General features: G+C 34.6%; 1 protein-coding gene and 1 pseudogene across 1 annotated transcript in view; one reads left to right on the top strand and one right to left on the bottom strand.

The window, feature by feature from the left end:
• LOC108765521 (ornithine decarboxylase 2-like) overlaps positions 1 to 3244 on the bottom strand; it is an 81745-nt pseudogene extending 78501 nt beyond the window's left edge.
• Positions 3245 to 8845: 5601 nt separating this feature from the next.
• The window catches only part of LOC108765558 (agrin), a 51594-nt gene continuing 47493 nt past the window's right edge, over positions 8846 to 12946 (top strand). The window contains exons 1-2 of the mRNA XM_018514322.1: positions 8846 to 8881; positions 12292 to 12528. The gene's annotated coding sequence lies outside the window, so the exon portion shown is untranslated. The remainder of the gene's footprint in view (positions 8882 to 12291; positions 12529 to 12946) is intronic.

Genomic DNA, 12946 nt, shown 5'->3' with positions numbered 1-12946 from the left:
CCGCTAAAAATCGGTTAACGTCAGCGAAACATGTGACGATTCAGCCGCTAATTGTGCGGTCTCGCGTGCACGTGTCCCCTTTTAATGGCCAAATGCAATTGCGCCTCCGCAGATGTAATTGTATCTACGCTGGAAAAAATTAACTGTAAACTTTAATAAATATTTGTTTAAATAGTACTAACTCGATATTTATTAAATGCAAACGTATATTTAGTTAATGTAGGAATATAATTTGATTTGACTACCTTTTTTATTGAGTCAATAAAAGTTTACTCAATTAAAAAAGGTAGTGAGAGTCTAAGACTGAGCTGCGTCGATTCGCGTATTTTGATAAATTATTTATTTATTTACTATAAATAAATGTTGAATTAGTACTGTCAAAAAAAATATTAAGATTTAGTAAATTTTTCTCAGTATACTCTCGAGTATGTTTAGACTAAAAAAAAAGTTGAAATATTTACAAGCTACGTTAGAAATGTTTTCTTTGATACTTATTAATTATTTTAAAAAATGTAAATATGATGGCGAAATATACATTTCAAAGAAATATATCTCATTAATTGTAAAGATGGTTTACTTGCTAGAAATAAAATTTTATCTTGCTATTTAAATAAGATTTTATTCAATTAAATAAACATTATGTCTTAGAAATAAATTTTTAAGTATTTTTTTTCAGTATATAATTCTTTTTCCAAGCGTCACTGGAAATATCTGTTTCTCTTCAAAATGTAAATAAAAATTCAGTTACTACAGTTCATCATTAAATGCCGAATATGTAGTAATTTATTCGCGAAACGGAAACCTAAATCTCTTAGGAGGGTTAATTTGATCGATAGCGCGAACACGCAATGCTGATCTCGACAATCAGATCGTAAAATGATTGAAAGGAACCGTTTTTAATTCCCACATTAGAGTTTCAAAACTTTAATCTTTTTACATTTTATTTCACAGATGAATTAATTTAGTGCATGAAGGGTTATCACGCGCGACAAGTAGTTTGCGAAAGAGGATTTTGCGTCAAAAGAATGAATAGCAGGACGAACTCGAGGGAAGAACAGCTGATATAACAAGCGTTCTGTAATTAAGCCCGTGATAATTGCGCTTTTAATGTCCGTCGCATCCTTTTGCAAGGCAACTGTTCCTCCTTTTCTCATCGATGTTCGACTGACCCAATGAGACAAATCGAATACTGGGAACGTCAAGACAGACGAAGTCCGTTATCTTCGATAAGTGAGAAGAGTATCGATTAACACTCTGATCCTTTGCAATGACTTTGAAAAGTTCAAATAATAAAGCGTCTGTACATAACAACATCTATTATTATAATTAATAATATAAATTACAATTATTATAATTAATGATACAAATACGCGCATATCGTAATCTTACTTTAAAAATGACTCTTAAAAACGTGATTTTCGAGTTATTGTCATGAATGAAGCAAACATTACCCTTAATTATCAAAAGTGAATCAACTTAACTTCATTAAAAAATCACCAAAATATTGTCATAATTCAAAAGGAATGATTTTAAAAAATCGTTATAATTAAAAAAAATGGTGTTTAGGGGTATAAAACGTACATGACAAAAATCATATTAAGAATATATTTTTTGCCGATATTATTTGATTGTCAATAATTTTCTATCAAGTTGGAAAATAATTTTTCTCCTTTTTTAAGAAATTTAATTTTGTGGTACTTTTGAAGCAAAGAAGCGATATAAATAATTACAGTTTCGTGAGTGTAAAAATGATAAAAAAATAAACCACTTAAGAACGAATGTGTTCATGAATTAAAATTGCTGGTACAGAATCTGATTTATATATCCTTTGTTGTAAGTTTATCTTTTCACATTTGCGTATCTAGAAATGGAAAGAAAGATATATGGTTTAGTTTTATTTACAATTCATAACTCTTTTCTTTCTTTCTTCTTTGTTTTTGGTCTCGTATTCCATTTCATCTCGTATAGCATTTCGGGGTTGCATTTCGATTTCACAAACACCAAATGTTGTTTCAGGTATTATAAAAGCTCAAACGAAAACAGTCTACCCCGTTGACATCATGTCGAAATCTTTTCTTTTCGCGAGTGCACAAAATTAAATAAACCATGTGGCTATATATAATTTCGGCGTATCTTATCGAAGATCCTCATGTGTAATATCCCTATAATCTCTTCACCTAGCACGGGTAATCGAAAATTTGATTTGAGTTCTTCCGTCTATTCTGCTCTTATCGATAGAATTACAATAAATCCACGCACAATCATTGTAACAATGTCTAGATTATGCTGAAATTCCGTTAATAATAAATATCAGATTTTTCCGCACTGAGAGAAAGGATTTTGTTAATTTAGCAAGCCACCAATACCTTTAACCGGTGATCGGTAAATATGTAACAACAAAATATGTTGTTGTGATTGCTGCTAGTCTGCTATACCAACCAATTTCTAGTAACAGAAACAAACTATATAGAATCTAACCTATCTTTTGGATAGACTTTAGCTCGTTTACATAGAATTCGTAGATGATCGTGGAGTCTTAAGTTGTAGGAAACCGACCAAGCGACAATCAAATATAGGGAGAATACTTGGTTAGAATTAGTCAATTTCTTGCGATTTGAGACCCTGCAACCGTCTACGACTTTTATATATACACGAACCTCTTATTTGCTAGCGATACCATTGATTATTTGTTATACATTAACGAATTAATTTGCAATCGCAACAAATCGATTGTTTTTTTAACAAATATCATATTTGCTTTCCCTTGATTTGTTCCTATAACAAAATCTTTTCTTTCAGTGCGATTGGTATTTATTTAAGCCTCTCATGAGGGACTTTCCAATTTGATTTGCGATTACTATCATGCGTGGAAAACGGAAATTCCCCGGCGCGGCGTAGAAGACACTTTCACTCGATGCACCAGAAATCTGTGCCAAGCTCGTTTTCGTAAAATCACAACTCAGGCATGAAACGGTCCTGTAAACAGCGGTTACGAAACTCAGCAGCGTCCGACGAGCTGTCAGGCGACAACTGACAGGAACAAGTACCTGCGAACACATAAGTGGAAATTAATGGGTCCTGTTTCAAATCGGCGGCCGTTCAGTCAATCCACTCGACAGTCCTATTCGAAGCTGGTCCTTACGTCTCCGCTAGCCCTCATCATTCGCCTCAACATCCGTTCCACCATTTCCTGACCACCTGTCAATAGCCGGTCGGTCTCCAAAGTTTGCCTAATGAGGCTCATTCAGCACGACTGGACTTGGTACACACGGCCAGGGCATCAATCCCATTATCAGGCCCTAGTACCAGATCAGCAAGCCCTCGAACTGTCGTCGCCTACGATTCTACTACTTGATCTATTCTATCCCTCTGTTGCCGTCATACGTTTCGGTAATGAGCTACTAATTGGCAATTGCGTCGAATTGCACCCTAAACGCGTCCAACAGGATTCTATCCCCGTGCTGTTACATACAGTGCCCTTTTAGACGGCGAAAGCGTTCTTGCGTGAAACGAGCAACGCCACTCTGATGGCCGTGAGTGTTATAGCTCAACGTGACGTTTATCGTTACGGTTCTCGAAATCGATTCACGCGAAACGACTTGATGCTTTCAAAATGCGACTTTGAGGACGAAATTCTATCCTTAAACAGCAACAGCGACACTTTCTTCGTGAAATTACTTGAGTGCTTCGAAAACTATAAGAAATTCTTTAGTTTTTGTTGTATTTTAGAAATATATTATTAGTATTATTCTGATAATATGTAATTTGTGAAAATTTATTTTTATATGTCTGCTCTTCTTTTTGTCGTGTTATTAATATAAATATTTGAAGACAGTTGTTTTATAATTTAAAAGAAAGAAAACGGGAGCTGACTAGAAAAATAAAACTTTTATATATATATAACTTATACATTATTAAACGAATACCTATTAATATTATATCTCTAAAATATAATAAACTTTTAAGAAATTCTTCGATCAATTTAATGAACATTAGATTTTTTAAAATTAAATGTTAATCTAGGATTAACTATAATAATAAATAATTATAAATGTTAATAAGTAATACTCATAATAATATAATAATCTGTGTTATGTAAAATAGATTTTTACTGCATATGATTATCAATTAAAATATATTATGCGCTTTAATGAATGAAAATTGCTATAAAAATCGATATTCTGACGGAACCGCTAAAACTGAAGTAATTGTCAACGAAAAAAACGCAGTCTCCGTACAGGAGTAACGCCACGCAGGTGTGGTCTGCGGTAATAAATTACCCGTAAGCGGTAACGGCGAGCTGCGACGGTCAGGTGCACCGACAAAAACCAACTAGAATGGATTATTAATTACGATATTACGTCGACGCGCCATCCGAAGGGACCGAAGAGCTCGGGGAAGAGCCATGGGGGTTGAGAGACGGGGGATGAGGGACCGGTTCTTCGACGGTATGCGTGCACATTGTCCCGGCAATGGGATTCTCGTCCAAATTAGGCAATTGTTGGTCACGATGAAATGTACTTTTCCCTCGTTGAATTGAACATTCAATCCCGTTACAGTGCGAAACAACGTTCGTTCGGTCTGCCACAGCTCCGATTTGAGCTCTGCGGATTTTCAGAGAACTCGCGGACACGGTTGGATAATTATTTCATCACCGATAAAGAGGAACGAACGAAAAGAGATCATTAATGGCACTTTCCTATCAAGTGTATTAATTTCCATCATTAATCGGCGGGAATTGCGAAATTCTGTTAAAATAGATAGGGCCCTGTTAAAATAGACTAATGTGCGCGAATGCTTTCCAGGGTAATTAGTGTGGCGAACATAATTATTCTATTTAATACCACAATTAATATTAATTCTTTTCGGATGATTTTGCTAAACTAATAAGGAATATTTTTTTAAGTCTACCAAAAGATTAAATATTGCGTGTACAAAATAATATTTTATACACGTCATACTCTTTTAATCTCTAATCGCAATATATTACACTTTAATCGCCATATGCGTGAGCGTTCTCAATTTCAACAATAATGAAAATAAATAACTGACATGTTGTTTATAGAAAACCTCTTGCAAAAAAAAGCGGAAATTCATGATAAAAGTTACGTACGAAACATTGCGACAGATTGCTGCATTACAAAACAAAACAATTTCATTTAGAGGAATTATTTAAACGATGTCCTAGACTTTAACATTGCAAATTCTGAAAGAAAAAAAACGGTTTCATCCCTGCGTTTCGTTTGAATGATGTCCAAGATGCTCTCTTTACGAGGTCGACACTTTAAACGAAAAACTGCAATCGATATAGACACAGAATAAAGCGCATCACGTTCAATTAATTCAGTCCATACGTTTATATCTGATAACCACTGTATTTTAATCGAGTGCAATACTCGTAACAATTATTACCGACGCTATTTCGATATCGCGAGTATACGCTTTTCATCAATTATTCAAACGAAATACGATAGCTGTGCATAACAGAGAAAAACGAATTTAAAGATATAATTAGCAGTACTAATTTATATGTAACATCGGTGTACACATCTACGGAAAAAAATAACGTTTCTCATTTGTTCATGTGGACTTTAATGAACATTTGACCGTCGTTAAGGGCATCCGGGACTTACCTTCATGGACTGTAAAAACTTCAACTTCCGGTGGAACTTCTACGGATCCGCTCTCAATTTCCAAACTCCAGTAACTTCAACATTCATTTCTCAGTTGAGTCACCTCATTAACTTCACCTTGCAATTTAAATTCAGATCTAATTTTGCTGCGTCCGTCCCAATATCTGTCCCGGAAGCTACGCGGTCATTAGAATATTTTGAAGTTCCTTTTTCGCTCTTTCTCCCTGTCTTTTATATCTTCATCATTATTTTTAATTCTTTCGGTTTACGTGAGATATCGTTCGAAGTTTTCCAATCCTCTTCTTCTAAGGTTACAAAAATCTGCTTGATATTCCGAGCAGCTTTATCTTGAATACTTTAAATAAAAATTTTATGACGGAACCGAATAAAACTTTCATGTTATAAAGATTACTTATGAAATATCAATTTTATTTTTTTTCGCGTCAATGATCTTGACTATCCCATCATGCGAACCCTATAAAAATAAGAAATCAATTTAGAAATTCCTATGATAAATGTTTACACTAAGCGCTTTCTGTTATTAGACTTGATTGTTCGCTACTTCAAATGGATGTAACAATGTTGTTTTAAATTGCTGTGCCTGCTGGTTCAGTTCATTCACACTTCTCACTCATTACAATTGTTTGTTGTCTATATGTACATTTTGTGTATTTTTAGAGAGCTTTCTCTAGATAACGAACTGTTCTGTTGTTGCCACAACTATCGTCCCATTAGTTTGAATTCCGATATAACGTAAAATTTCGCCTCTATCCGCCATGCATTATTACGAAGGAAAGTTCACTCCGAAATTAGTAAGCCGGAGTATGGAAGGGAATATCAGAAGCAAGTAGAGTCGCAACGACAAATGGACGGATGGATAAAGTATATACGCGAGATACGCGACCGCTAATTGCGTTTGTCATACCGATAATTAATAATGCACCGCTCGGCGCGACGACTGACCGGCGAATTAAATGCATTAACGAAGATAATCGGGTTGCGGTGAATGCCAAATCGAAAATACACCGGCGGGGAGTTATTGAATGCAAACGAGGCCACGATCAATCATCCGGCTCAGCTACTGGCTTTCGACGCCCATAATGACGTTCCGGCGCTTTGCATCGCAATCATTGATTAGGGAGAAGGAAAAGAGGAGAAGAGGAGAAGAGAGAAAAGAGAGACACAAAACGCGAATGAGTTCTCTCTTAATGGACGGGAATGAAACTGAGAAGAATTAAATAGATGACGAGAGACTCAATTGCTCACTTTACACAGCAAATAGTGTATTGAGAAAAAAAACCATTATTGTGAAACCATTATCGTTATAAAATTAATCGGCAATGAGCAGTAAACGCACTCCGTATAAGTTATTGCAGAGCGTTTGCTTGAATTGTCATATGCTAGTTGCCAAAATTAGGAAAGTTACTTCATAAGTTATTTTTTAGGTTATTTTATGTTTGTTTAAAAATATGTTTATATAAATATACAAAATTAAGGCAAATAATAAAATATAATATAAAAAATTAAAATACATTGCACTCAATTTTTTCTATAATAAAAAGTAACTTATAAGTAACTTGTAAAGTAACTTTCTCAATCCTGCATAACGAAAAGTGTCGCACAACTATCCTTCGCTAATCTTTAACCCTACATTACTTGCGTGGAATATTTTTAATATTCCAATATTGTATCTCAATTTTAATTAGTCTGTGACGAGTTATAATTAAAAATTGATAATATTTTAAACATCTCTTAGATAAATAAACATTTTGTTTAATTGTGAAACAATTTGCGCTAAATGTATATTTTGAATTTTGAATTTTATAATTCTAAGGTCAGGATCGAATTCAGCGACTCTGAAAACCCTTAGAAAATAAGATCTTCCATAAGTTATTATACTTTGTTAGAAAGCTCCTTCAAAGGATTTACGACATATTGAGAGGTAGCGATGACCTACAAGATTAAAAATAACTATGATTGATTGAAATTCTACTACGATAGATCGATTTAATTTAACGCATCGATATATTTGGGACGCATAATTTATTAATAAAAAAAACAGGAATTATATTCTTGAAAAATATTACATAATATGAAAATGTGCGAAAATACTATAATATATGTTATGTGTGTACGCTGTTAAATTTTATACACGGAGAGAAATTTTCTTTTAAAATTTACCCTGAAAATATGGTAGTTATGGTACAATATAATATTTTAAAGATTTTTACTATGCACTTTAGTAAAATTGATCAAACTTATTTTATACTTTATTGTAGTTTTATTAGTGAATGAGATAGATTTACATTAAATTCTTCGAAATACAATGTTGTCCCACGACTGTCATATTTTTAGGGTAAATTCTAAGAAAAAATTCTTTCCGTGTAGGATCAAATTAATTTAATGTAAGTCGCCACTGCTCCTACTAAATATATCGTTATTTTTAACTAAAATGATAATTAAATTTGACACTATATAATGTTAAATTGATACTGTATAGTGTCAAATATAACCATTGTTTTAGTAAAAAATGACGATATTATTGAGTAGAAGCATTGGCGACTCACATTAAGTTAATTTGACCCTACAAAATTTAATAATGTATATTATAGGTTTCCTTAGTATTTTTGTATGCAATACTTTTTACAAACAAAGCCCTAAAGCAATGATAAGTCGAACGATAACAGACGAAGATAGTAAAAATCATTAACTGCTCGTTAGCATCGCGCGTAGTGCCTTTACTGTGAATCCACGCTCGCATCTTTCGACGCACGAACGCTTAGGCAGCTTGAATTTCCAATTACCGTTCCTAATTGACACCACTGCTCGCAGATAGCGTTAGAAACTCACCGCTTTTATTTTCGCATTCGCTTTGTTGCGTGCATGCTTGTTCGCGAGACCGCTAAATAATCCCCGGTACCACCCTCGAACGCGCAGATTTCGCGATCGGCGACGGCGGCGGCGGTTTCGCGATTTTTTCTTCTCTTTTTTTTTTATCCGACACATGGAAAGGGAACAAAGGGCGATATTCGGAAGGATCGGAATGATTAATTACGCGTCGCGGACGGCGGCGACGACGGCGGAAGAGATGGCGATGACGATGCGCCGTCGGATGGTGGATTCGATTTCCGGAAGAAGCGGCGGAAACAGCCGACGACGACAACAATCGCGTACATTAACGTACGCTCTATTGCTGATATTGTGCACCGAGTTAACAGTATCTCACTGCTGCTACGTCTTCCCGAAAGGTATTCCCGGAATGGGCAACAAACAGTCATCCCTTTCATCTCCTATTCTCATCGTCGACAACAGGATCCACATCGTCGTAATCGAGATGTTGCGCGGCAATCTTAGAGGACTGGATTACACTACATGAAAGTGGCACTACGTCGGAATTTCCGGGAAGTTTCAGCGCACATTTACACATTATTCTGCAAATTAATGGCTGTACATACATTCAACGAAAAAGTAGCAATTATTATAAAATTAGATATTCATTCACCTTCCCTTCGAAACAAATCAATTTTGGAGACGAAAAACGGCAGGAATTAAGTTTAACACCTAATATAATAGGCCTAGTTTTTTCCCTCACTGGATATAAAGGTATAAATCAATTATATTAAAAAATCTTACAACAATTGTTTGTGCAAAGCTGCTTTTTCGGCTAAACGTAGCCAATGAAGCGAGGCTGCTATAAGTCATTTCAGCAGCATGTTCCAAAACTGAAACACGAGTCTACGCGTGAATATCTGCAACAGATGCTGCGGTGCTTTTCTATTTCTTTCCTGGATCGCGCTCTGAAATTGTAGGGTGTGTACTTGGCACAACCTGAAGCATTGATCAATAATTTATGACAAACTTTATTAAGCCATGGCTATAACTTAACATTATTTAATAAAGTTTATACATATTAATTATTACTCAATAAAGCTTATTACACATGGCTGACTCTTGAAGGTCATAGTAAATTTTCATGTAACAAGAGTGATTTTATATTATGAAACGTTATAGTCATTTTATTAAGTTGTAATTAAAACGACGAAAATTTAAAATGTTTTATAATTTTCATTACTTTTTTAAGACAAAATTTTATATATAATTTATATTCCATATATTTTTATGCGTACATTCGTTTCAATAAATATGTAACGTGTACGTACATTTTCACTTTTTAAATATTTCGTTATTACACACAATATAAATTTATAAACAGGATCCTGAATATATTATACATTCTAACATGAATTAAACATCTAAAGTGAACTTTTTTTTAATCCTTCAATGCATGAGATACTCATATTAAATTTCGAAAATTTAAAAATTTTTTTAATTTTTGTGCGAATTTCGTTATGACGCATCAAAAATTCTTTTGAACAACAAAGAACAGTTTTGTACAGCCCTTATTCCGTTTTCACGTTTACATTTTTTACAGAAACCTCGTGAAACACGATAGTGAAAAGGTGAAAAATTAGGCATTAATAGAAGAATTAAAGTCAATCATTTAATATCTTCGATTATGTTTTGGTATAGAACGATTAATTTTCTCTCAAAGAACAAAATATACTCTTTCTTAACAAAAACATCCAAGACATCACAAAAGTTCCTGTGTATCCCGTGTCACGTTGTGCCAATGATTCATGCAGTAACCATCACGTCCACTTTCCCGAGAAATATATCTCGTCCATCTACAGAAATATTCAGTTGGGGGCTGGAAATTTCTCTTATGCGCGATAAAATTTTAATGGAGCACAAACTCTCCTTTTCCTCCCCCCCCTCCCCCTCTCTCTTTACACACACATACACCACGCATGGACACATACATACTCTTTCAAGTCGACCCTTAGGGATTAATGATCTGGCACGTCGAGCCGTGCGATGTCCCGCAAGCAGGACACGCGCCTCTGTTTCCTTTTTCCTGCTGCCGCACACCGCCAAAAATGCGACGGCGCGTAAATTCCGTCGCGAATGAATCCCAGTGGGCGATAGTTTATTCATTGCGAATCGCGCGGATTTAATTTCACGGCCCGTAACGTACAGTACGTACACGCGCGTCTGGCGTGTTTACGGCCTGCAATTACATTTCGGCGGCGGTGGCGCGGGCTCGCGTTACGGAAAAAATATCATTGATTAAGCTCCGCGGAAATACGGTGGATTTTTCACCGTATTTTCGTACTACGTGTGTACATGTGCTGCCGATAGAAAATGAATCGTCGTGTTTTGTACCATTTGAATAGAAAAAGCGACACATTGCGTCATTATCATAAAGACGAGTTGTAAATAAACGATTAAAAATAATTGGGGATCAGGTGTAAAGTATAGAACAAGTGACACAGAATACGATATGTTATATATTTTTCACAGACGCTGCAGAGAATTACATCGAGATTTGTTCGTGTTATTTGAAATTCCTAAAAATGGTTGTACCTAAAGCGAGATAAATTCATATTTAATATATTCTGAGTGCAAATATGCACAGACTTCTTTATATAAGAAAGATTAAAGAAGAAAAAACACATTATTTTTCTCATTTTATATATAGGGAAGAATAATGTAAATATTATAAAGCCTTTTTTAAGCCATTTATATAATTCAATCATGTCAGAAGACATACACATGTATAGACTTCATATATTAAAAAATGTATAATATACACTCGAATAATAAAATCATAGATAGAATTCTATTCTGAAATCTGACATGAATTATATAGATCGCTTAAAGCGGGACTTTAGAACGTACTAAGTTTTCGGAGAATGTATAAATAAGTAAATACTTTGAGACAGAGAATTCAAGGATTGAAATATTTACAAGCTGTTCTGGTATGTTTTAAACTAAATTAAATGTCGAAGACATACAGGTACAGTTTGCGGGTAGACATGACGCGAATGTTCACTACTCCACGGTATTCCGGCGGGAAACACAGGTCGAAGGATTACATACCGCTTGGCATTTCTGTCATAAACTGGATGCGCCAATTCCAATCTGCAAATACGAGAACATTAAATTCTACGTATCGCCGTATGATCGTTCTCGATCACAAACATACGTCCCTCGATGAAACGCCGTTGATCCTACTCATCCTACCCATCGCTTGCCTTCATCTCGTTACTTCGAAATCGAAGCTGTTCAATAGCTTCCGTCAATGGGATTGACCGTAACATCAAACTGCTCTCGTCAACGGATTATCGTGCCAATTCGTTTCCGGTACACATGCATTATCAAGTGGACCAGAAGAGATATATGTCTTGCACAATGCAGGTCTTGCTTGGCCGATCCATTTTCACTTCAATGAATTAAATGTGTAATAATTGACACACAGTTATGTATTATCTGATCGATTATTTAATGCACATTTATTTATTTATAAGAAATTGAGAAAAACGTTATAAATAATATCAATTTTTAAGAGAAATTATATGTCATATTATAAATTATTCTAAAACAATGTAAAACATAATCGGTTATGTGAATAAATATATATATTTCATAATGCGCATCATATTTTGAAACTAATATGAATTATTAATTATTGATTAGATCATAATTTAATACGTTTAAAAAGGATTAGTAGAAAATAACTGCCTTGAAACATTATCATATAATTTAATGTAATTATCACGTTAATTAATGCCAAATGCTTCGGTGCTTTCTTTTGCAGAAATCAAGGATCCCTGTGAGAAGCTGAATTGCTCGCAAGGCTCGCAATGTGTGCGAAGCAGGGACGGCAAGGAGGCGACCTGCCAATGCTTGGAATCCTGCCCAAATTTGGGGGATCACGAGGGATCGGGACCTGTCTGCGGCACGGACGGGATCGACTATCCGACGCTGTGCGACCTAAATCGAGCCGCTTGTGAGAAAGGTGCTAACATCACCGTGGCATTTCGTGGCAAATGCGGTAAGTGCTTCTATAGCGAATGCATGAGATGAATGTCTCGAGTAAGCGGATTAAGAGAAGTAACATGATGGCACAAAAAATTCATTTGTAATATAAATCCTATTATCACAATATAATTTAAACAATTTGTACAAAAATAGATTACATGCACGGAAAAAAAATTTTACTTGTTTCAAGAAAAAATTATTTGATTCAAGAAAATAATTTTCTCAAATAGTCCCTGGCAGGCATTTAAAAAATTAATTTATGAAACAATTTTCTCGTTACTAGTAAATATTTTTAGTAACCAAGAAATTGCTTTTTGAAATAAAAATTATATTTTATAAAAAGTAATCAATGTATGATTTCTAATACTCATGTCATAAATTTAAGAAAAATGTTCTCTTATTAACAACAATCAGATTCAAGTAATGACATT

The sequence above is a fragment of the Trachymyrmex cornetzi genome, unplaced genomic scaffold, assembly GCF_001594075.2.
Source record: "Trachymyrmex cornetzi isolate Tcor2-1 unplaced genomic scaffold, Tcor1.1 scaffold5, whole genome shotgun sequence".
Lineage (NCBI taxonomy): Eukaryota > Metazoa > Arthropoda > Insecta > Hymenoptera > Formicidae > Trachymyrmex > Trachymyrmex cornetzi.
The sequence above is the reverse complement of the archived record's forward strand: the minus strand, read 5'-3'. Positions and strand labels throughout refer to the sequence as shown.